General features: G+C 38.0%; 1 pseudogene; it reads right to left on the bottom strand.

Moving 5' to 3' along the window:
• Nucleotides 1-24319: 24319 nt before the first annotated feature.
• Nucleotides 24320-26862, bottom strand: LOC102136319 (suppressor of cytokine signaling 5-like; annotated as a pseudogene).
• Between the last annotated feature and the right edge of the window lie 280 nt (nt 26863-27142).

The raw sequence follows: 27142 nt of genomic DNA, 5'->3' as shown, positions 1-27142 counted from the left end.
AACTCAGAAGTACCTTTCTCAGGTTCTTAAAGGAATAAAAAACAAATTGAGTTAGGAAGCCTTATAGTAGCCAGCTTCCAAGAGGAACAATGAGTTTCATTGGTTCAGTGAATCCAGTGAATCTCACTTCTTGGTATTCATACCTTTGTTTACTCCTCTTTCATATTAAGAAGAGTTGCAGGGTGCCCAAGATGGACAAATAGGAACAGCTCCAGCCTCAGCTCCCACTGTGAGCGACACAGAAGACAAGTGATTTCTGCATTTTCAACTGAGCTGCAGACCAACACCTCACACCTCACATGGCTGGGTACACCCCTGAGATGAAACTTCCAGAGCAAGAATCAGACAGCAACACTCGCTGTTCAGCAATATTCTATCTTCTGCAGCCTCCGCTGCTGATACCCAGGCAAACAGGGTCTGAAGTGGACCTCAAGCAAACTCCAACAGACCTGCAGCTGAGGGTCCTGACCGTTAGAAGGAAAACTAACAAACAGGGAGGACACCCACACCAAAACCCCATCAGAACATCACCATCATCAAAGACCAAAGGCAGATAAAACCACAAAGATGGGGAAAAAGCAGTGCAGAAATGCTGGAAATTCAAAACGTCAGAGCTCATCTCCCCCTCCAGAGGAACGCAGCTCATCGCCAGCAAGAGAACAAAGCTGGACGGAGAATGACTTTGACGAGTTGAGAGAAGAAGGCTTCAGTCAATCAAACCTCCCAGAGTTAAAGGAGGAGCTATGTACCCAGTGCAAAGAAACTAAAAACCTTGAAAAAAGAACGGAAGAATGGATAACTAGAATAATCAATGCAGAGAAGTCCAAAAACGAACTGAGAGAGATGAAAACCATGACATGAGAACTACGTGACAAATGCACAAGCTTCACTAACCAACGTGATCAACTGGAAGAAAGAGTATCAGTGATTGAAGATCGAATGAATGAAATGAAGCGAGAAGAGAAGTTTAGAGAAAAAAGAGTAAAAAGTAATGAACAATGAACAAAGTCTCCAAGAAATATGGGATTACGTAAAAGACCAAATCTATGTCTGATTGGTGTGCCTGAAAGTGATGGGGAAAATGGAACCAAGTTGGAAAACACCTGTAGAATATCATCCAGGAGAACTTCCCTAACCTAGCAAGGCAGGCCAACATTCAAATCCAGGAAATACAGAGAATGCCACAAAGATACCCCACGAGAAGAGCAACTCCAAGACACATAATTGTCAGATTCACCAAAGTTGAAATGAAGGAAAAAATGTTAAGGGCAGCCAGAGAGAAAGGTCGGGTTACCCACAAAGGGAAGCCCATCAGACTAACAGCAGATCTCTCGGCAGAAACTCTCCAAGCCAGAAGAGAGTGGGGGCCAATATTCAACATTCTTAAAGAAAAGAATTTTAAACCCAGAATTTCATATCCAGCCAAACTAAGTTTCATAAGTCAAGGAGAAATAAAATATTTTACAGACAAGCAAATGCTTAGAGATTTTGTCACCACCAGGCCTGCCCTACAAGAGATCCTGAAGGAAGCACTAAACATGGAAAGGAACAACCAGTACCAGCCATTGCAAAAACATGCCAAAATGTAAAGACCATCAATGCTAAGAAGAAACTGCATCAACTAATGAGCAAAATAACCAGCTAATATCATAATGACAGGATCAAGTTCACAAATAACAATATTAACCTTAAATGTAAAGGGACTACATGGTCCAATTAAAAGACACAGACTGGCAAATTGGATAAAGAGTCAAGACCCATCAGTTTGCTGTATGCAGGAGACCCATCTCACATGTAGAGACATACATAGGCTCAAAATAAAGGGATGGAGGAAGATCTATCAAGCAAATGGAAAACAAAAAAAAAAGGTAGGGGTTGCAATCCTAGTCTCTGATAAAACAGACTTTAAACCATCAAAGATCAAAAGAGACAAAGAAGGCTATTACATAATGGTAAAGGGATCAATTCAACAGGAAGAGCTAACTATCCTAAATATATATGCACCCAATACAGGAGGACCCAGATTCACAAAGCAAGTCCATAGAGACTTACAAAGAGACTTAGACTCCCATACAATAATAATGGGAGACTTCAACAACCCACTGTCAACATTAGATGATCAATGAGACAGAAAATTAACAAGGATATCCAGGAATTGAACTCAACTCTGCACCAAACGGACCTAATAGACATCTACAGAACTCTCCACCCCAGATCAACAGAATATACATTCTTCTCAGCACCACATCACACTTATTCCAAAATTGATCACATAGTTGGAAGTAAAGCACTCCTCAGCAAATGTAAAAGAACAGAAATTATAACAAACTGTCTCTCAGACCACAGTGCAATCAAACTGGAACTCAGGACTAAGAAACTCAATCAAAACCGCTCAACTACATGGAAACTGAACAACCTGCTCCTGAATGACTACTGGGTACATAATGAAATGAAGGCAAAATAAAGATGTTCTTTGAAACCAATGAGAACAAAGATACAATGTATCAGAATCTCTGGGACACATTTAAAGCAGTATGTAGAGGGAAATTTATAGCACTAAGTGCCCACAAGAGAAAGCAAGAAAGATCTAAAATTGACACCCTAACATCACAATTAAAAGAACTAGAGAAGCAAGAGCAAACACATTCAAAAGCTGGCAGAAGGCAAGAAATAACGAAGATCAGAGCAGAACTGAAGGAGATAGAGACACAAAAAACCCTCCAAAAAATCAGTGAATCCAGGAGCTGCTTTTTTGAAAAGATCAACAAAGTTGATAGACCACTAGCAAGACTAATAAAGAAGAAAAGAGAGAAGAATCAAATAGACGCAATAAAAAAAGGTAAAGGGGATATCACCACCGACCCCAGAGAAATACAAACTACCACCAGAGAATACTATAAACACCTCTATGCAGATAAACTAGAAAACCTAGAACAAATGGATAATTTCCTGGACACTCACACTCTCTCAAGACTAAACCAGGAAGAAGTTGAATCCCTGAATAGACCAATAGCAGGCTCTGAAATTGAGGCAATAATTAATAGCCTACCAACCAAAAAAAGTCCAGTACCAGACGGATTCACAGCCGAATTCCACCAGACGTACAAGGAGGAGTTGGTACCATTCCTTCTGAAACTATTCCAATCAATAGAAAAAGAGGGAATCCTCTCTAACTCATTTTATGAGGCCAAAATCATCCTGATACCAAAGTCTGGCAGAAACACAACAAAAAAAGAGAATTTTAGACCAATACATCTGATGAACATTGATGCAAAAATCCTCAATAAAATACTGGCAAACCAAATCCAGCAATGCATCAAAAAGCTTATCCACCATAATCAAGTGGGCTTCATCCCTGGGACGCAAGGCTGGTTCAACATATGCAAATCAATAATCATAATCCAGCATATAAACAGAACCAAAGACAAAAACCACATGATTATCTCAATAGATGCAGAAAAGGCCTTTGACAAAATTCAACAGCCCTTCATGCTAAAAACTCTCAATAAAATCGGTACTGATGGAACATATCTCAAAATAGTAAGTTCTATTTATGACAAACCCACAGCCAATATCATACTGAATGGGCAAAAACTGGAAGCATTCCCTTTGAAAACTGGCACAAGACAGGGATGCCCTTTCTCACCACTCCTATTCAACATAGTGTTGGAAGTTCTGGCTAGGGCAATCAGGCAAGAGAAAGAAATCAAGGGTATTCAGTTAGGAAAAGAAGAAGTCAAATTGTCCCTGTTTGCAGATGACATGATTGTATATTTAGAAAACCCCATTGTCTCAGCCCAAAATCTCCTTAAGCTGATAAGAAACTTCAGCAAAGTCTCAGGATACAAAATCAATGTGCAAAAATCACAAGCATTCTTATACACCAGTAACAGACAAACAGAGAGCCAAATCATGAATGAACTCCCCTTCAAAGTGGATTCAAAGAGAATAAAATACCTAGGAATCCTACTTACAAGGGATGTAAAGGACCTTTTCAAGGAGAACTACAAACCACTGCTCAGTGAAATAAAAGAGGACACAAACAAATGGAAGAACATTCCATGCTCATGGATAGGAAGAATCAATATCGTGAAAATGGTCATACTGCCCAAGGTAATTTATAGACTCAATGCCATCCCCATTAAGCTACCAATGACTTTCTTCACAGAATTGGAAAAAATTGCTCTAAAGTGCATATGGAACCAAAAAAGACCCCGCATTGCCAAGACAATCCTAAGCCAAAAGAACAAAGCTGGAGGCATCACGCTACCTGACTTCAAACTATACTACAAGGCTACACTAACCAAAACAGCATGGTACTGGTACCAAAACAGAGATATAGACCAATGGAACAGAACAGAGCCCTCAGAAATAATACCACACATCTACAGCCATCTGATCTTTGACAAACCTGAGAGAAACAAGAAATGGGGAAAGGATTCCCTATTTAATAAATGGCACTGGGAAAATTGGCTAGCCATAAGTACAAAGCTGAAACTGGATCCTTTTCTTACTCCTTATACAAAAATTAATTCAAGATGGATTAGAGACTTAAATGTTAGACCTAAAACCATAAAAACCCTAGAAGAAAACCTAGGTAATAGCATTCAGGACATAGGCATGGGCAAGGACTTCATGTCTAAAACACCAAAAACAATGGCAACAAAAGCCAAAACTGACAAATGGGATCTAATTAAACTAAAGAGCTTCTGCACAGCAAAAGAAACTACCATCAGAGTGAACAGGCAACCTACAGAATGGGAGAAAATTTTTGCAATCTACTCTGACAAAGGGCTTATATCCAGAACCTACAAAGAACTCAAACAAATTTACAAGAAAAAAACAAACAACCTCATCAAAAAGTGGGCAAAGGATATGAACAGACATTTCTCAAAAGAAGACATTCATACAGCCAACAGACACATGAAAAAATGCTCATCATCACTCACCATCAGATAAATGCAAATCAAAACCACTATGAGACACAATCTCACACCAGTTAGAATGACAATCATTAAAAAATCAGGAAACAACAGGTGCTGTAGAGGATATGGAGAAATAGGAACACTTTTACACTGTTGGTGGGATTGTAAACTAGTTCAACCATTGTGGAAAACAGTGTGGCGATTCCTCAAAGATCTAGAACTAGAAATACCATTTGACCCAGCCATCCCATTACTGGGTATATACCCAAAGGATTATAATTCATGCTGCTATAAAGACACAAACAGACATATGTTTATTGTGGCACTATTCACAATAGCAAAGACTTGGAATCAACCCAAATGTCCATCAGTGACAGACTGGATTAAGAAAATGTGGCACATATACACCATGGAATACTATGCAGCCATAAAAAGGATGAGTTTGTGTCCTTTGTAGGGACATGGATGCAGCTGGAAACCATCATTCTCAGCAAACTATCGCAAGAACAGAAAACCAAACACCGCATGTTCTCACTCATAGGTGGGAATTGAACAATGAGATCACTTGGACACAGGAAGAGGAACATCACAGACATTGTCCTATTGTGGGGAGGGGGTGGGGGGAGGGATAGCACTAGGAGATATACCTAATGTATATGACGAGTTAATGGGTTCATCACACTAACATGGCACATGTATACATATATAACAAACCTGCACATTGTGCACATGTACCCTAGAACTTAAAGTATGATATAAAAAAAAAAAGAAGGGTTGACTTGTATAACAAATAAGATACTGCAGAAATAAAGATACATTACGTGTGACTTCCAAGCTGGGTTATAAAAGACATTGGCTTCTACCTTACTCTGTCTTACAACACTTGCTCTAAGTGAAGCCAGACACTGCAAGATGAGGCTGCTCAAGTAGCTGTATAGGAAAGTTCATGTACTAAGGAACTGAGGCCTCCTGCCCATAGCCAGTATTAACCTGCCAGCCACCTGAGTGAACTATGCAAGTAGTGAGTCCTCCAGTTCCCATCAAGCCGTCAGATAATGCAGCTCCAGTTGACATCTTGACTGTGACATCATGAGACTCTGAACCAGAACCACTCAGATAAGCTGCTCTCAGATTGCTGCCCCACAAAAAGTGAATGACTAATAAGTGTATCTTGTTTTAAACTGCTCAGTTTTAGAATAATTTGATAGGCAGCAATAAATAACTCTCGCCTTCGAATAGTCACTACTGAATTTGATGTGAAAAGCATTACAGAACATTAGTGTTTATTCCAGGAAAAATAATTTGGGAAGTAACAACAAGTTTCCTTTTTAAAATAATCCAACAAGAGGCAATTATTTATGATCTTGGAATATAAAGGACAATGGTAGTGACACCAAGGCAATAACAGAAGTGAAAAGAAGCATCCACAGACTGAGGCTTCCAGGAGGGAGTGGAAAAATCTAATTAAAAATATAATTAAAGAAAATCCGAAATTTATATTGGTCTTCAAAGAAAGAGGGTCAATTCCCATTACTCTGTCATAGAAAGAAAAAGGTTTGAAGAAAGTGGAGGGGAACTCAGCATTAAATAAAATAATCTTTACCATTTCAGGAATTTCCAATAATATTTGATTTTAACTGTCTTACAATGACAGCATACATGAGCCATAGTAAATAATACAATATGAACAGACACGTTATTTTGCCCAGAAAAATAAGCAACATACATGTCACCTGGAAGATATTTATCAGTTGATAAGCCATTTGATTACAAATAAGGACATATATTTTGGCAGAGATTATTATGTGATGATTTGGTTTGCCCAGAGCCAATAAAGCCATTTTCTACTCAGAGGCCAACTCTAAAATAAGTTTAGTTTTATCAAGTTAACCTAGCAATGTTAAAGCAGATCATAAGATATTCAAAAGCAGTTGATATAATATATTTTTAATTCCCTGGAAACTTCCTCCCACTCAAAAGGTCGCATGTCACCGAGGAACTATTCTATTGCACTGGAGGTATTCCAGAAACTTATATCCTAGTTTACATACCAAAGAACCCAGACAAATGTATTTCATCAGCACAGGGCTAACTATTGGTTAAACTGAAACTAACACTTTATATCACTCAATGCAGGGCATTTTAATACTTAAAACGCAAAGCTATAGAAACAAAAGTTCACTCCCCTGATTACAAAAAAACATGTACTTTGCTCTAGAAAGATACTTATAAAGTCACAGGTTAAAGATGAAAAAGCATAATCTTACCGTAAAAATCAACTAAAATAGATTTCTTTGTGGAAAATTTTGACAACAGCATTTTAAAACCAGCAACTCCTCTAAAGCTATTCAGTAACAACAATTTTGGTCACATATAAATACCCCTCAGAATGACAAAAATGAAGAAAACAGACTTTTCTCAACTGCTAGGGCAAATGTTGCAATAGGCTTACCTGATATTTCTATGGTCAATGGGAAAATACAAAACCAGCCTCAATAAATGACATTTCTGTTTTGGACTAAGGGTTCGAGAGATGTGGCCATTGTAATTCAGTATTTGTGTTGGGTTTTCAGAATTCTATTTAGTACTTTGTCCCCCCTTTGTGTTCTTGCAGTCATTAGCTACTGCAATGATTAAAGGTTGAGTTTACCTGTAACATAGTTCATATCTCATAAACAGCTTTATTTGAAGGCTTGTTCATCTTCAATTAGTTTCTTGTGATTATTCAAGTAGACACTGATTTACAGAGAAAACCAATTTGATGAAGGGACATTGCATAGCATACAACTTAAGGGAATTGGGAGAAGTGTGAGCCTAGAGCAGTGGCTCTAACTTTAGTGTGTATGAGAATTATAGGTTAGCTTGTTAAAATATAGATGCTAAGACCTTCCCAGGCTTATTCCATCAGGCTCACTCCTGGCAGGTATCCTGGCATATGCATTTTTAAATGAACTCCCATATAATTTGAAAATGCAACAAGGTTTGAGAACAAGTAGCTAGTGTGAAGAGAAGGGGTCAGAGCCCATTGGTCAGGGTACCTCACTTTGCATATTTATGTCCCAGGATAGGGCTTCTCTGCTCGCTGGGTACCAAGCATTTGATGTCACAGGAGGCCTAAACAGTCTTCCTTGTTCAATTCTATAACCAAACTAGTCCTCTCAGAAAGGAATGAAAATCAATCCCCACAGAGCAGAACCTCTTACCCTTGACTTATGTTTAGCATCTTTCAAAGAGGGAATAAAACTGTTAACGACAGTAATCAGATTTCATAAAATTTAAAACGGATCTATTCCAGCAGTAAGACTCCTGACCTTCCAAAAATATAGCTAAATCCTCCAGATGGCAAATTTCTCTTAATAGATTCTATAGTGGAACAAGCAGTAATAGACATTGTACAACATGGAAGGAACAATTTCCTCAACTAGTCCTTCAAATTACCTCTTCCTCACAGTCATTTTGTGATTTCAGTTGGATGAGCTGCCATCTTCTAGATTGTGGTTTGAAGGAGGCTTAAGACAGACTATTTTGTAAAACACGAGAAATCAATGAATTCTCTATGCCCCTCCTCTTGACCTCCCTTCTCTCTTTCCTTCTTCTCTCTCTCCCTAACTTTTTGTCTCATTCTAACTTTGACTTTCTCTCATTCACTGACTGTAACTTTGCTGTCTAGTGATTGACTGGACACTGAAAAGAGAGTGACTCCAGTCTCACATTTGGAAACACGTAGGACTTGGTTGAAGGAAACAACTAAAACCCATGCAGTAAGGCCTCCACCGTCCTCTGACAGTGTTGGGATTGTAGCATCAAGATGCTTCTGATGATGGTACAAGCCACAGCAGGGGAATGATTGCTGATCTGAGCACTGACACTAGTTTAGCTCTCTGCAAATGTAGTAGCTGTACATGTTTATTTTTATTTTCACTTTTATTTTTTAGTGTTTTCTTATTATTATTGTATGAAAAGCACAGCTCCCATCCAGCTGCTTCATAATATCCTGGATCATAGATGAAATAACAAAGCTCTGCTGTAATGAGCACAGGAGCTTTTACAGTGTGAGGCCTTTGAGTGTATGCATTACTGTTTCTGAGCAAGTATTGCCACTAGAGGTTTACAAGGTATGAAGAGAGCATCAAAAAGGTATCTCTAGATATTTGCAAGTGCCCTGGCATGCAAATTAGATTTTGTTATTTGTCTCAGGAGTTCTGCGCAGGTTACCTGTTGTCTCAAACAAACAAACATAAGGCATATTTGCATTTTCCAAATTAAAACTCAGTCAATAATAGCTTTTGCCAGGCACTGGCACAAGACGGCTAGTCAGATATCAAATCTGGGGGCAGCCATGCCAGGTTGGTAATAGGAAAGTGAAACCAGGAGTTAGGTTGTTTCCAAGGCCCTGGAGGAGAGGTAAAAATGTGTGGCATCAGGGGGAGGGAAGAATAAAGAATAAGGAGCAGGGTCAGTACCAGCTTTCCTCAGAGAGCAGTAGAAGTCCGGATGCTGGGTCAGAGATTAGAGGAAAGGGTCAGGTGGGAAAGAGAAGACAAATTTTACTGAATGATTAGCTTGTTGCCTCTACTAGCTTTCCCTTAGCCAGCTGTGAATCATGATTCTTTGGTTCTGTCTGACATCTAAAAGGCACCATATGATTCTCTGTCATAGCTTTAACATGTCAACAGAGACATGGAGATTAAAACATAGAGTGTGGATTCAGACCAGTTACCGTCTTTTAAATTTTACTTTCTAAACTGGCTGTTCCCTTCAGATATAAGCAGAAGGATTAATTCAAGCTACACAAAGTTCTTAGAAAGGTAGATGCTAGATAATATTCCACTTTGCCTTAGCCATTATAGAAACCAGTTTTATATAAAAATACCATTGTATGGTTGAAAGGTTTTATTTTTTATTTTTCTAATGTGAACAGTAAAAAAAAATTAGGTGGGAAGTAGGAGTTCACTGGAGTAGGAGTTAGAAGACTGGGATTCTAATCCTGGCACAAACACAGTGTTGTGGGAAGTCAGGGACCCCAAATGGAGGGACCGGCTGAAGCCACAACAGAAGAACATAAATTGTGAAGATTTCATGGACATTTATTAGTTCCCCAAATTAATTCTTTTATAATTTCTTATGCTTGTATTTACTGCAATCTCTGAACATAAATTGTGAAGATTTCATGGACACTTATCACTTCCCCAATCAATACCCTTGTGATTTCCTATACCTGTCTTTACTTTAATCTCTTAATCCCGTCATCTTCTTCTTAAGCTGAGGAGGATGAATGTCGCCTCAGGACCGTGTGATGATTGTGTCAGCTGCACAAATTGTTTGTAGAGCATGTGTGTTTGAACAATATGAAATCTGGGCATCTTGAAAAAAGAACAGGATAACAGCAATGTCAGGGAACACCAGAGATAAGACTTCTGGCTGCCGGTGAGCTGGATGGAACAGAGCCATATTTCTCCTTTTTCAAAAGCAAATAGGAGAAATATCACTGAATCCTTTTTCTCAGCAAGGAACATCCCTGAGAAAGAGAATGCACCCTGAGGGTAGGTTTATAGATGGCCCCCTCAAGGCATGCTGTCTTTTATTGTTGAAGTTGAAGGGATTAAATAAGCCCCGGTCTCCTGTAGCGCTCCCAGGCTTATTAGGATGAGGAAAATTCTTTGGTCAGACAGCTAGCTTGTCTGCTCTCAAACCCTGTTTCCGGATATGATGTTATCAATGACAATGCATGCCCAAAACTTCATTAGCAATTTTAATTTCGCCCCATCTGGTGGTCCTGTGATCTCGCCCTGCCTCCACTTGCTTTGTGATATTTTATTACCTTGTGAAGTATGTGATTTCTGTGACCCACACCCTATTCATACACTCCCTCCCCTTTTGAAAATCACTAATAAAAACTTGCTGGTTTTAGGGCTCGGGGAACATCACGGATCCTGCCGACATGTGATGTCTCCCCTGGACACCCAGCTTTAAATTTCTCTCTCATGCTCTTTCCCTTTATTTCTCAAACCAGCCCAGACACCTAGGAAATAGAAAAGAATCCAAGTAACCATCGGGAGCAGGTTTTCCCGATACACAGGTGTAAACTTAGGCAAATATTTAACCTTTTTAGACCGCAATTTCCTCATTACTAAAAGAAGCACATAATTTTTTCATTTATGTGATAATGCATGTAAATAGCTTTGCATTTTTTTCCAAAGTCAATAAAATAGCCTACTTAATTTTAAGTTATTATGATTGTAAAGAGGCTGGGGCTGATTTTTGTATCATCATTTTATAAATAAAGAACCCTAAGTTACCATTTAGATGGATGATTGTAAGACATTGCTGCCCTACCTTCTGGTAGGAAAATAAAAATCATGTCAAGTGGATGTCTCCTAATTGTCTCCCCAGCATCCATTTCTCCTTGTCCTTTCACAACATGGATCTGAATTTCCCAGCTGAATGGATTTAAGTGAAATGAATGCCCCCATTAATTTTTATAATTGGCTTAGGTTCATCAGAGGTCTGAAGACTGGTTTTTGGAGAAAGGATTTGGTAACCACATCAAGGCTGATCGGAGTGAATCTCAGATATTCTCTGGATGTCAAAGGTAGATTCTTTGTGCTAGGATTAATACTATAAGGAGGAGAGGCTTGTTGCAGCCACAGCCACAGAGAGAGAGCCAGGAGCTACTTGCAATCACCCAAGAGGAAACAGAACCTATATGTGGATCCTGGTGATATAATTTAAGTCCATGATAAAATACAAACTCCTACCCTCCCAATTTCCCCTTATATTCCTGGATATTCTAATATAATAAGCCTGTGATCTGGGACCCCAAGGCACTTTTAACCACCTCTGCCCTCCCCACCCCCAGCCTCCATGATCCTCACTTGCACTGGTTTTGAGCATCTCTGGTCCTGTAGATTATTCAGGGAGAGAACCAAGAGCGCTATTGTGGAGATAATCTCATAATGAAAGATTCCTTCTGAACATGCACTTCTACTAACCACATTTATCCATGTCTTTATTTAGAAGTTTTTCTTTTGGTACAGTACACTTATATATTATTTACAATTCATTTGTTGACTGATTTCATTATTTTTGTAGTATTATTTAAATACCTATTTAGTGCTAAGCGTGACCATGAGTAGTGGCAGGATGGTGTAAAGGAAGAGGGAATGGGCATGTTCTCTATTAAATTCTGACAGGTAGAGCTATGTAACTTATCTCACAGAGCAGGCATTTTATCAGGGCTAGGTGGGACTGGTTATAAATCCCATTTACCACACAAAATATGATGGATGTAAATATAGTAGGTAAACTTCTCTTGATGTCTTTATGAAGTATATGAGGCTATCTATGTTGAAAGAGAAAGAGATTGATTCCAATTGAGGGAGTGGTCTGGGAAGGCTTCCCAGAGGAAGAGGGACTTGCACTTGACCTTGACAAATAGTTACAATTTGGATATGGAGAGAAAGCCATAAAAAAGGCAAAGCAGTAGAAAAGCATGTCTGGGGCACAATGAATAGACTGGCTAAACTGTTTCAGCTGAAGGTGTAAATCTAGGAATAGCAATGTTTGTCTTCTTAACACGGAATGCTGATACACAATTCCACACTTGTTCTTTCATGAAAATGAAGTCTGTAAAAAAATTTTTATAAGCCATTTACACCTCATCTGTTCACATGGGCAACAGGCTTCGATCTGAATGTAACATGGGTATAATGTAGTAGTGTTGGTCCCTGTTAAGTTTGTTGAAAAGGTGCTCTACCTGGCATGTAGTCAGCCCATTTCAGCCAGCTCTTAAATCAGTACATAAATAAGGAAATCAAGTGACCCAAGGGGACAGAAAGCTTTGCCATGATGTATATCTAAAGGTTCACCTTAAAGAAGTACAGAAAAAAAAAAAGTGTTGAAAACTTAGGAGGGTTTAAGGAGTGCAAAGTGCTTTCTTTTTAGCATGCTGTTCTTGGACCCAGGCCATTTTCACAGTATCCAATGGTGTTTTATGTTTTCCCTAATTTATTGGTGATTTTATTTCATGACCCTTAATCCAGGAAATGCCACGTAAGAAACACACTGAGGAAACTTTCCTATCATAAATTTTAAATACACAAAAATATGGTCATCTCTGGGCACCGAAGTGCCTTGGAAAGCTTGTTCCAGTGCAGGTCATGGAGCATCATTAAACCTTAAGAAAGCATAGGAGAGAACATTTTCCTTCAACTATACTGATTACAACAATTAGAACAAGGTTTGATTAGAACACATTATAATACATTTGCCATTAATATAATGTGCCTCAGCAATTCCTTAGCTGTATTAGAAGCAAAGGCCAGTTCCATAGGACCACATGGGATGTCTCAGGTTTCTTCTTCAGACGGACTTTTTGGTTAGCACACGAAAGTCAAATTGCCTCTGGTGTCTTTGACACTTGGCACTGTTTCAACCTGCTCCGTTTCTATCTTTGGACACCCTGACTAAGGTTTGTTTCTACCTAGAGGTTCCTTTTAGGTGGGTGCCTCTTGGTTTCTTACTGAATGCAGGCCTAGCCATGATTCAACTTCCCTCTTAACTCTTTGGCTTTCATTTTGAACCTGTAGATTCCAGGTTACGTGCTTTTGGTCCCAGCATGGCTCACCTGGTGAGCTGGGGCTCTTGGCTGCCCCTTTGTATAAAACTCTCTACTGAGCTGAGTGTGGTGGCTCATGCCTGTAAACCCAGCACTTTGGGAGGCCAACGCAGGCAGATCACTTGAGTTCAGGAGTTCAAGACCAGCCTGGGCAACATGGTAAAATCGCATCTCTACAAAAAAATACAAAGATTAGGGGTGTAGTGGCATGCACCTGTGGTCCCAGCTACTTGGGAGGCTGAGGTGGGATGATCGCTTGAGCCTGGAAGGCAGAGGTTGCAGTGAGCTGAAATAGTGCCACTGCACTCCAGCCTGGGTAACAGAGCAAGACCCTGTCTCAAAAACAAAAACAGTCCTTTCTGCTTCCTGCTACATTCTTCCAAGTGACAGAAATGACTGTCTCCTAAAGGAAGTACAACACCGATTTAATCATTTGAGATGGAGGGAGATTTAATATCTTTGGTTCTGGCAAAAAATATCTTTTTTTTCTTTCATCTAGAATTTATTGCCATTAAAATTCATGGAAATGTATTTTAAAACAAAACAGCATTTGTTGATATAACCTCTCCAGATTATATCAACAATGGGCCCAAAGCAACCAAATGCATATAATCTAAGTACCTTTGTTTATCTCAACAGGCTATGATATGGAATTATAGTTTTCAAATTATTAAAATTTATTATGTAGCAAAGTCAAAAGATACTTCCACAAAAGTTCATCTACATATTTAAAAAACCTTCTTGAATTATCAAACAATTGTTTAATTGGCTAAACTCTCAATATACTTAGCCCTCCGCCTTGATTGTAGGTGTCCGTATCTTTATAAACACAAGTGATTCTTATGTGCAGTCCAGTGTTTCATTGAATGTGTACATGAAACACCTGATGATCTTGTAAAAATACAAGCTCTGATTCGAGAGGCCTGGTTTAGGGCCTTGGTTAGGGCCTAAAAGTCTGCATTTTTAACAAACTCCCAGGTGTTACTCATGCTGCAGATAAACTTTGGGTGGAAAGGCTCCAGACAATGACTTCATCTATATTTTTAGGATCCTAAGGAAACAACCTGTAATACACAGTCTATGCTCAATATATACTAGTTAAATGAAGGAACAAAAGAATAAAAATGAATGTGAATAATTAGGGGAGTTTAGTAGTTTCTTGCATTAAGAGACCCAGGGACAAGTAGAGAAGTAATATAGACATAGGTCATGATCCAAAATGTATTCCATGTTATGGCCTTTGGAATGACACTATGTGATGTTTCTGACATACTTTGCTGCCCTTACTCATGTTGCATTAAGTATACAACAAACTCAACATGTTGAGACCAACTACATACCAAAGACTGTGCTAGGTAATACAAGGATGACAAAGGAATTAGATAGCCATGTCTGAAAAAAAAATTATTTTGTATTACTGTTCCTGGAAACTAATATTACTCAGGGAATACCTAAAGATAATTTGACTTTCATATCTACCATTAGGGTTACTTAGTCTGTTATAGCTGATCAGTCACATCTACTTACCCAACATCAAATGGAATTCTGTCATGAAACTGATTGCTGAAAATGAAAAGAAAAGGTTCTTAGGTGGGCTAGGACCTTTGAATGGCATATGATAAGCCACCCCACATTTTCAAAGATGGTGATGACAATGTTAATCTAATAAGAATAATAAAACCTTTTATGGAGCACTTAGTATATACTAAACACTTTATAAAGATTACCTTCATTGATTTAACTATCCAAATTTTCCTATGAAATACATACTATAGGTTTTCCTTTTTATGTATGAGGAATTAGACTCAAAGACACATTAACTTGCTCAATGTCACATGGATTAGTAGGTGGTAGAGCCAGAATATAAACCCAAGTGGTATTGACCTTCTGCAGTTCATTCTCATAACTTCTGATCTATGCTGCTGTAAGAGAAGGATAAGTAACTATGATGGAGATGCTAAGGAAAAAGAGGCCCCATGTGACAGAAGGGATTGAGACTTGAAAGATGGTGGAATTTTGATAGGTGCATTAAGATGGAAGGACATTCTACAGACACATCACAACTTGAACAAATGCTCTGAGACCAAAAAGACTGTGACCAAAGTTTTAATCCTGGATTTTAAAAAAATGATGGTGTATAATTAATACTAATAGGAAGTCAAAAGGAAAATGAGGGATTTTCTTGTTTTATTTATCAATGGATTATACCAATCGTTAGAAAATTGGAAACCATGTTCTTAAATTCCAGGAAAGAGATCAAGGCTAAAAGTACTGATTTTAGAGCTGGCCACACATTTAACAATAAATTTATCACATATATACTTTGTTTTGATAGTAAAAATAATTAGGAGATGGCAAAACTACAACTGTTTTTATGTGTCTTATAAGAAAAAATACTTACTTTTGAAGTAATTATGACCATTTAATCTCCTCATTTTATTATTATTATTATTATTTTGACACAGGGTCTCACTTTGTCACCCAGGCTGGAGTGCAGTGGCATGATCATGACTCACTACAACCTCAACCTCCTGGGCTCAAGTGATCCTCCCACCTCAGACTTCCAAGTAGCTGGGACTACAGGTGCCTGCCACCATGCCTGGCTAATTTTTTTTATTTTTTAATTTTTTGTAGAGATAGGGTCTTGTCATGTTGCTCAGGCTGGTCTCGAACTCATGAGCACAAGTAATTGGCTCGCCTTGGCCTCCCAAAGTGCTGGAATTAGAGGCACAAGCCACTGTGCCTGGTCAATCTCCTTGATTTTAATTCTAATAAAATGAAATTCCACACTGAGGAGGCATATTGTATACAATTATTCAAGTTTAGCAAATATTCTTTCTTTAGTGTGCTAATGTAATTAAATCTAATTGGAACATTTGTTACCAGAGGACACGTAAAATTATTAGATAAAATGAGTGAGCGTTTTCTTTTTTTATGTCTCAAGCAATGACCCTTAAGTACATGATGTATTGATAAACTTAACTACAACAGTGACCAAAAATAATGCTATGTGTTTTTGCAAATCTTCAATTTGAATCTGGTCCATGAGTAGTTCAGAGTCCTGGCCTAGGTTCAGATCCTGGTTTGTGAGGTTGAGCATTAGTGTCCTCGTCTATAAAACAAGAAGAATAATAGACCTACCGTTTAGAACTTTCCTGGGGAATAGTTGAATACAGGTAAATTTCTTTAAGTAATATCTGATATGCAACAATAGTAGCTGACATTTATTGAGCACTAGTTATCTGCCAAGAACTATTTTTAGTAAGAAATTAAAAAACACTAGGTATTATTATTACCATCAATAACCTTTAGGCAAGCCTCACTTTATACCAGGAACATTTCCTTTTAAAATAACTATAAATTATCTGAAAGAGATGAACAAGTCAGTGCATAGTGCATATGCCTTTTTTTTTTTTTTTGGCTTTCTTATATTTCTTCAGATTTTAATCCATTTAATCTTTGGAATACTGCTACAGAATCAAAGTTGATATTTAAAGATGAATTTATTCTCCCCCAAAAGTTATAGAAGAGTAAACATTTCCCCCAAAGTGGTACAATGCACGTTTATAACTGGAGCAAAAAAAAAAAAAATACTTTCTTGGTATTTTAGGGACAAAAGTTGAAATAAGAACTTGTGAATTATAAATGCAGTTATGTGGTAAGAGTTGTGAATATTTGTTATTTGTTTTAATTGTGAGTCAATTGAATACTAATCAAATTCTACCATTTTTTTTTTCATAGTGGCTGTACCAATTTATATTCTTACCAAATGGTAAGTGCTCTAATCTTTCCATATCCTCGCTAATAGTTGTTATCTTTGTTTTTGATAATAGTCATCCTAATGGGGTAAAATAATATCTCATTGTGGTTTTGATCTTCATTTCTCTGATGATTAGTGACATTAAGCACTTTTTTAGAGACCTGGTGGTGTCTAAGTATGATATGTCTTCTAAGAGATATTTGCAGCCCCTGTTCATTGCGGCATTATTCACAGTAATCAAAATATGCAAACAACCCAAATGTTCCTTGACAGATGAATTAAGAATATGTGGTTTATACATAAAAAGAAATACCATTTTGCCTTAAAAAAGAGAAAATCTTGCTCTTTCCAACAATATAGACAAGCCTAGAAGACATCATACTAAGTGAAAAATCAGTCACAGAAAGAAAAATACTGTATGGTTTCACTTACCTGAGGTCTCTAACAGTCAAACTCACAGAAGCAAAGACTAGAACGGTGATTCCCAGATAATAGGATGTTGGAGAGGGAAATGGGCAATTGTTTTTCAATGGGTATAAAGTTTCTGTTGTACAAGATGAGTAAGTTCTAGAGATCTGCTATATAACAGCATTGTTATAATTAACAGTACAGTATCATACACTTTAAAATATATTAAGAGGATAGATTTCATGTTACGTGTTTGCACCAAAAAACAAACACCTCAAAAGAACACAAGGACATTTCTGAAGGTGATGGATATGTTTCTTACTATAATTGTGGTGATGGTATCATGGATGCATGCATATGTCCACCCTCATCAAAATGTATATGTTGTATACATTTTTCATGTATAAATTATATCTCAGTTAAGGTTAAAACCAACAAAATAACAATAAAAATATTAGAGAGCAATTTAAATAAGAAAAAAATCACATCTATGATGTTCAATATAATCAAAACAAAGTTTTTAATATAAACGTAACCAAATAGTCATGCTTTAATATACACACAGAAGCAAATGCACTATGTTTATTATTCAGGTTCTCGTATCTTTGAATCTATGTGGACATCACTTTGACTTAGGAATGTAACTTATATTTTTAAAAGTTTAGTAGATTAACCAAAATTTAAAGAAAGAAATTTGATAAAATGCTTGAGGGAAAATATAGATTGTGTTCACAGTGTCAAGACAAATTATAGTAGAGAGACCACGAATTCAAATGCCTCAAGAGGCCAAGAAATTAATATAAGTGTGTTAAAAAGCCTCGTGTAAATGAATGGGCAGGGGTGGGGTTTCAGGAAGGCAGCTTGTACACCACACCTGAAAGTATTGTAGAAGCATTTTGAGCCAAGCAAACTACCTGTAGTTTGGCTATGTTTGTATGCACTGACTTGTAATGTGCTGCCACTTATTTTAAGGGATTTGACTTACACTAGCTTTAAATACCATTTTTTTAGCTTCACTGACCCACATCTGTTTGGTCATTTCTACTCCAGGACTGGAATAATAATTTATATCATTAAGTTATATTAGATGTTTGGAAGACAGTTAATAATTTGAATTAACACAAGGAACATATGTTGAATATAAACTATCTGTCATATACCATCTGCTGAACATGACATACAGGCAAACAACTTATGATAATTCGATATGACATATTATACCAGCTACCGGAAAAAGCTTCAGGTAGGCCTGAGGAGAAGCATGTTAATCCATCCTTTCCTCTTCTTATTTACTGGAATGATTTAACCTGGTTATGCGTGTATCTCTGTCACTTCTGTGCTTTTTATTTTGACAAATCATGAGTGACAGCTATGTCCTTAGCTCTGAGGGTTGGGGAGAGGGAAGTAATGAGGGGAAGAAAACAGCAAAAAGTCAAACAACAAACAAACGCTCTCTTGCTTATGAGAACCTCAGGGTATATGAAAGACACGACGTGACAAGGGCTCCGATAGAGCCACTGCTGCTGAGGGGAGTGAGGAGAAGCTTCACAGGTGAGGGGAGGTGGCATGGGTTGTGGATTGAGCTAGCTCTCTCCACAGGATACAGAAGTCAGAGGAAATTCTAGATGTAGGCAGCTATAGAGGTCTGAAGATGGCTGAAACTGGAGTATACTTGTAAATGATGCCCCTACATCCTGCTTCCAAAAATCATGGTCAACAGCAAGATCAAATGACATGGTTCTTCCGGGAGGCAGAGGTTGCAGTGAGCAGAGGTCACGCTGCTGCACTCCAGCCTGGGCGACAGAGAGAGACTCCATCTCAAAAAATAAAATAAAATAACATAGTTCTTGTGTACTCATTCATTAAAAATAATTAAGTAAATCAATCCCTAACCAGTGGACAGTAAAAGAATGGGTTGATGGATGCTTTCTCTTTTCAATTATTAAATCTTTGCATTAAATGATTACTTTGCTTTCAGCCTCATGTCACAAGAATCTGTTTATCTCTTATTGCTGAAGATTTCACCCAGTGCTTATAACCAACAGCTATATCATGAATATTTTTGATGATGATGGTGTTAATCTACTGTAAAGCAGCCTGAAAAAAAATAAATTAATAAGAGTAAAATGATAATGTTTGAGATTCAGTACTCACTGAACACAATACATCCTAAATTGCCCTGGATTGTATAGGACTGTGCTGTAATGCAGCATAGGGAGCATGTTAAGTCATTTTGAATAACCTTAACTTCATCTCATTGCTTTATTATCTGTAACATCTTCATCATTCCACTCATACTGTTCTTTAAAATGCCTCCCTTACCTTTCCTATTCCATTGCTCCATACCTTATCTGTAAAACAAAGAAAGGAGTAATGTGTACTCTACAGGCTCTTGAAAGGATTAAAATATACAATGTATGTAAATCACTTAGCACCATGAACTGGTAGGATCAATAGTTGTGTGATGATAGTGGTATGGGCTGTATCACTTAGCCCAGAACTATAGCAATGGCTTGCTGGTAGATCTCCCTACACCCAGATTCTTATTTATTTATTTATTTATTTGAGACAGGGTCTCACTCTGTCCCCAAGTCTGGAGTGCAATGGCGTGATCTTGGTTCCCTGAAGCCTTGACAGCCTGGACTCAAGCAATCCTCCCACCTCACCTTCCTGAGTAGCTGGGATTACAGGTGCACACCACCATGCCTGGTTAATTTTTAAAAATATTTTGTAGAGATGGGGTTTTACCATGTTTCCCAGGCTGGTCTCAAACTCCTGGGCTCAAGTAATCTCGGACTCCCAAAGTGCCAGGATTACAGGTGTGAGTCGCCGCGTCTGGCAACTATATCCAGCCATTATCTCCTACCTCCTGTTCCTTAAAGGTCTGGAATCAGAATATCTTTGAGAACATCTGTTTGATGTATGACTTTTTTCCACAACAGAACCAATAAGAACAAGATCTTTCAGATCAGTAGTGCTGAATTTGCACTTTCTAAGTCACTCTATGCCGTGTTCAGTTTAATCAAATAGTTTTATATTTTTCTCTGTGAGCAAAATTCCTCCTTCTATGGTTTATACTCACTGGTCCTAGATGTATCCTTTAGCCACAAAAAATAAACCTAATTTCTTTTACATGTTTAGATTAAATTTAATTAAGTCTACTCTATCTTTTCTTCATAGATGATTAAAATCTTCAAGTGAATTCTATTTCCTCAAAGTTAAATCCCAGATTTCTCTACCTACCATTGAGAGTTTTTTTTTCTTAACCTCAACTTACTTATTTTGCCTTGTTTGCTATTTTAATCTTTATAACATAAACCATAAGTGAGCCAACCTAGTCATCTTGCAATTCTTCTGTTGCCCTTCATTTACTCATACTCTTGCACATTGCTTCTGCTTTCCTTCAGCCAGCCAAACTCATCTCTTCCCCTCTAGATTTTAAGAGCCTCATGGTCCTTTAATGCCATCTCTCCATAAAAAAATCACATCAGTTTCTATTAATCTTTCCCTCTCTAAACTTTTGTAGCAAACCATCCCCACCAGCAAACTTTACCCAATTCCAGTCTTTGGATGCTGTCTGTTGGTTTCAGGATCCATGTTTTTCTTCTCTTTCTATTATGTTTATATACTTAATTACATCTGATAGTTTTCTAATTCAGTTTTATGGTTATTAAAGTTAGAAAACAATTTATATAGAATTTTTCATGGTGTTACATTTTTATTTGTTGTCATCTTACCATTTCATATTTGTGAGCTTGGTTCCCCCAATAAGACAATAAGTTCTACAAGGCTTCAGTCTTGTATTCCTTTTGGGACTCAATAACACATCATACATTCTTTTCTAGGACACACTCAACAGTGATTTGATTGAAGACACCATATACTCATAATGGCTACTGCCTACTTGGCTCTATACTGGTTATTGTGAAGAAATATGAAGACAAGGCAGGAACATTCCATCAAACAACTTGTTGGGAATAGATTGTTCTTCCTAAGATGTTATTCTCTTATGAGAAAATGAGATCAAATTATTCTTCAAGGTGTTTAAGGATACAATAGTTTGTTTAGTTCATTTTTTTAAAATCAAATGTGTATCTCTATCTAGTTATGATGTCAAATCAATAGTAATCTTGAAAGAACATTTTAATTGCAGCTTCTATAAGGTCAAATGTCTGTGTCCTGGGACATCTTGTCAACACCTCATAGAAATCCTTTTCATTAGAAATATATATATATATATATTTCTATATATATATATTTCTATATATATATATCTATATATATATATATTTCTATATATATATATATATAGAGAGAGAGAGAGAGAGAGAGAGAGGTTCTGAAAACCCTTAGCACAATTCTAAGAACTGATTTAGCAAAGCCCATGTAAGTTAGCCATCTTATCTTGAATGTTTAGGTCAGTATAATATTTATTTCAAACTAGCAGTTAACAGTAATTTCTTGTTTTTCTTAAGAGGTTTATTTTCCAGATACATTATAAGCTCAAGAAAACAGACTCAACAATATAATTATGTCACAAAAACTTAATTGCACATAATGCTTTGAAGTAGGTTTGGATCAAGTTCTCAAACACTTTGGTATTTGATTTTCAGGAACTTTAATTAGAAACAATAGAAATTATTGCTTTACAATGGACAAGTCCTTGGTTAAAGTTCTGCATTTGGGGTATTTGTTTTTGTTAAGATGGTCCCCAAACCAATTAATGGTGCTGATATATTACTAGTTTACAAGACTTCATTTACTCTACCTCTGATGTGGTGGGAGATTACAGATTCTCATTACTATAATATGTCACTGGATAGTTTCAATCTTTCACTGATAAGCAGAGAAATCAATAGGTTTATTATTTCTCTGTCAGTTTTCTGTTATAATCTAAAATGTACAGTAATTTGCAGTAACCGTAGACACGGTTCCACAGTATATGTGATTATGATTGGTAAGCTGTAGAGCATTAAGTTTAGAGTTAGCTTATTCTGATAAGTCAATATTAGACTGTACAGTAACTCTGCATTAACTATAGAAAGGTTGTAAGTTAATGCTTATTTAAAAACCCAAATCATTCAATTTATAAGAGAAACTGTTGCAAATGTATAAAACAGCAGATACACAAGGAGCACACTAAACATACTTTATTAGAACAAAAAAGTAGCCGTAACAAGATGCCGCAAGTAGAAACATACATAAGCAGTTAAAGGATTAGTGTTCTATAAAATAAAGGTTTTCTTTTTTGTAGCCTTGGCAATAGCCAAAGGGATGTAAAATAACATTCTGTAGCAGTAGGTAACGAAACTATGGAATACTCACCAGTGGTACGGAGCACATTAACAAAAGACACAAGAATGAATTCAGCTACTTTAGTGCAAAATGTCTAGAACAGAACTGTAGATTCAGTTCAGTTACTAAGAAGCAAACACTAGAATTTAATAACTTCCAGAAGAGCTCACTCAAGTAATAGTACACATTATTTTAAGTGATAAAAAGGTGCTAAGTAAAGTTATTTACAGATATGATCATTGTACAGTACCTTTTAAATCTGCAATTTAGGTTTCAGGTTTTCCATTAAGAATTAACTGCACCAAAATTCTATATATTATACTTAAGCAATTCAGCTATGAGCATTTACAAAAAAAGAGATAAATGCTGCCATCCGAATTATTAATTACAGTTCAACAATAATATCAACATCAGCAACTACTGTAGTTACTATTATCTGACTTGTTTGGGCATCTTCTAATCTCATGTACTTCATGGTTCACAAAATCATCCTGGGCATAGGAAAAGATCCAACTGTTATGTGACAAAAATTAGACTGCACATCAACTTTGAAAAATAATCACATGCAAGACTACATTGCAGCAGTTATTTCAAATACCTGTTTTAAGTTAAAGCACTCATTTAAAAAATTAATACCTAGGGCCTTTCAATAAAATTCTACTACTAACATTGTAAGTCTGAAATTTATGAGTGACTTAGAAAATCTGTATTACCTAACAGTACCTTTTGCAGAAGAGAAAAGGAGCCTGAATATAAACTATGTCAACACGTAAGTGAACTGCACTATGCCCTTGTGGACAGAAAATTGCATTTTTTTTTTCTAAAAGGAAAACATTCTTTTTTTTTTTTTTTTTTTTTTTGACTTCCAAAGCTTGATTTATAGTAACTACAAACATCATTACTTTTGGAAGTTCAAAGAAAAACTCTCAGAAAAAATAATTTCAAACATTAGTCACACTGTTGAAATACTCATCCAATATTAATGATTTGTTCTTCAGTAAGATATAGAATTCTTCCTAGCAAATGCCCCAGAGTTGTCTCGCTCAAATACTACAACCGTTAAAAACCAAACTGTTAGATAAATCAGCGAAATGTTCTTGCAGTCTTACTGAACACCTGTAGCTCTATCTTCTGTTGTTCCAATAGGCACCATGTTCTTCTGAATAAGTAACAGCAGGTCGCATTTGACAGATGCTAACACTATGCTAACATACTGTATGAAAAAACTTAGCACTGCTATGTGTGCTTTCTATAGGTGTACCGTCTGATGCACATGAAAGCGGACCTAGTGTACACCCTTTGGGAAAGGAGAGTTTACTTTGCCTTGAGTGGTTCTCATTCTAACCAGCGAACTCTAACTTTTTCTTTATAACGATACTCTTTTAAAAAATCCTGTAACGTTGAGGGTAAAGGGAGCCCATCAATTCCATCATACTTAGTGCACCTGCCGATTACCGCGCCACGGATATACTTCAGGCTAAAAGTCCCATTGAGATATAGTAAGCAATGGTTCAAAAAACATGCACGAACTGGGATCTTTATAGTGTTCTAAAAGTCCTGTTACAGTGGAGGAGTGAAGTACACACGAATCATGGGCATCAGAACTAAAGTTGTGATTTCACTGCTCAATTTGGGTATGCGGGGATCCGTTGCCACCGCTAAGCTCAGAGAAAAGGTAGTCCTCTTGCGCTGAGTCCTTGAGCAAAAACGTGCTTTCAGGCCTCAGGTTTCACTTCAAGAAGGCCTTCTGCTTCATAACGGTCCATTACTCCCCAATAGTAGGGATTCTCCGTAATTTGAAGCAAATCAGGCACAAGACAGTGTATGTAATCAATCTGTGTGCGGACTTTCCAAGTTCCTTGTCTGCTAACACGAGCATGGCTGTCTCCAGATACCTAACGGTTCTTCTGCTTCCGTGACTGCAAACACAGGTTGGTTGTATCCTCTTCCGAGTTACAATTAGCTTGTGGAATTGCAGAACTATCCCCAGTTATTTCAGTCATTCCAGGAGCTAACTTTGGTCCCAGTTTACATGATGGATTATTTACCTGTGCGGTAGCTTCAAATGTATGTATTTGTGCATTGCGAGGGGATCAACTTCTTCTTCAGTATTAAGCCGCCTTCTCTCTCTAAGCCTATCTTCATCTTCTAGAAACCAAAGATGGATCAAATGTATCAAAAAATGTTGAATGTAGGAACTGTATGCTGTTTAATCAAATGCCATTTTGGGGCTAAATCTGAGTCAACAGGAAAGGGGCATTTCTCAAGCATTAATTCAGAAAGATGATTTTTTTTTTCTTTTTTGAGACAGAATTTCGCTCTTGTTGGCCAGGCTGGAGTGTAATGGCGCGATCTCGGCCCACTGCAACCTCCGCCTCGTGGGTTTAAGCGTTTTTCCTGCCTCAGCCTCCCGAGTAGCTGGTATTACAGGCATGTGCCACCACGCCCTGCTAATTTTTCTATTTTTAGTAGAGACAGGGGTTTCACCATAGAAACGTGGTTTCACCATGTTGGCCAAGTTGGTCTCGCACTCCCAACCTCAAGTGATCCACCCACTGCAAGTGATCAAGCCTGAGATTACAGGCGTGAGCCACCACGCCTGGCCTGAATTTTTCTTTTTATTGGAAAGGAAAGGCTTTGAGTGCTTGCCGTAAGCTCTCATGGGAAAACACAAGCCCACAGTATCCTGCAACCTCTGTCTCAGAGGGCGACTTCCTACAGTTTTGTTGGAAGTACCGTCCCTGTTGTGTACAGAACTTACGCCGTAGCGCCTCTTTCTACTTTGAAGTCCACTTCGAGTTCCACCAAACTTTTTTTTTTAATGAATTTTTTAATTATTATACTTTAAGTTCTAGGGTACATGTGCATAACGTGCAGGTTTGTTACATATGTATACTTGTGCCATGTTGCTGTGCTGCACCCATCAACTCGTCAGCACCCATCAACTCGTCATTTAGGTCAGGTATAACTCCCAATGCCATCCCTCCCCCCTAACCCCTCCCCATAATAGGCCCCAGTGTGTGATGTTCCCCTTCCAGAGTCTGAGTGATCTGATTGTTCAATTCCCACCTATGAGTGAGAACATGCGGTGTTTGGTTTTCGGTTCTTGCCATAGTTTGCTGAGAATGATGGTTTCCAGCTGCATCCATGTCCCTACAAAGGACACGAACTCATCCTTTTTTGTGGCTGCATAGTATTCCATGGTGTATATGTGCCACATTTTCTTAATCCAGTCTGTCACTGATGGACATTTGGGTTGATTCCAAGTCTTTGCTATTGTGAACAGTGCCTCAATGAACATACCTGTGCATGTGTCTTTATAGCAGCATGATTTATAATCCTTTGGGTATATACCCAGTAATGGGATGGCTGGGTCATATGGTACTTGTAGTTCTAGATCCTTGAGGAATCGCCATACTGTTTTCCATAATGGTTGAACTAGTTTCCAATGAACTCTGGGCCTTCCTAGAACAGGAACGTTTTTTCTTTCCACCCCATGGAGCATGTCCAGAGTAGGAATCTCTTCGGGCAAGCCTTTTTCCTGGGGTAACGCCAGACTCATTATCCTTTTCAAGGCTTATTTCAACAGTTTGAGGGATTTCAGTGGCACAATTTTGATTTCTCCTTGAAGAATTCTTTGAAGGGCTTAATCCCAGTTGTAAGGCAACATTTTCTCTTAAGGGACTGCTTTGTTGCTGAGGAGTTGAGTCTCTATGCTGATGTTTTTCTCTTTGACAGACAAACATCTGTTGGAGTTCATGTCCACATTTTCACTACGGCTTCCTCCCTCATGACCGAAGAGATTCTGACACCTGTATGTGAAGTTATTCCACATTTTTCCCACTTTATCCATCTATTATAAAGTCATTCGGGGCGCGCAGGCAGCCTCATCCAGGGCACCTGCGGCCAGGCAGGGCTGGTCCGGATGGCGCAGTTACCAGCAGGGCGAGTCCCCTAGCCCTCTGGTGCTTCCCGTCCCCTCCGACTGCCCAGCGAACGCAGCTTCACCAGCCTCACCAGCCTCACTTCCTCTGGATGGAGCCCGGGGACTCCACCTCCGCCAAATGCTCCCACCAGTCCCCACCCCGTTCCCCGACCGCCTCCAGCTCTTCCCTGGCTTCCCCTTTCCCTCCCCTG

The sequence above is a fragment of the Macaca fascicularis genome, chromosome 4, assembly GCF_037993035.2.
Source record: "Macaca fascicularis isolate 582-1 chromosome 4, T2T-MFA8v1.1".
Classification (NCBI taxonomy): domain Eukaryota; kingdom Metazoa; phylum Chordata; class Mammalia; order Primates; family Cercopithecidae; genus Macaca; species Macaca fascicularis.
The sequence above is the reverse complement of the archived record's forward strand: the minus strand, read 5'-3'. Positions and strand labels throughout refer to the sequence as shown.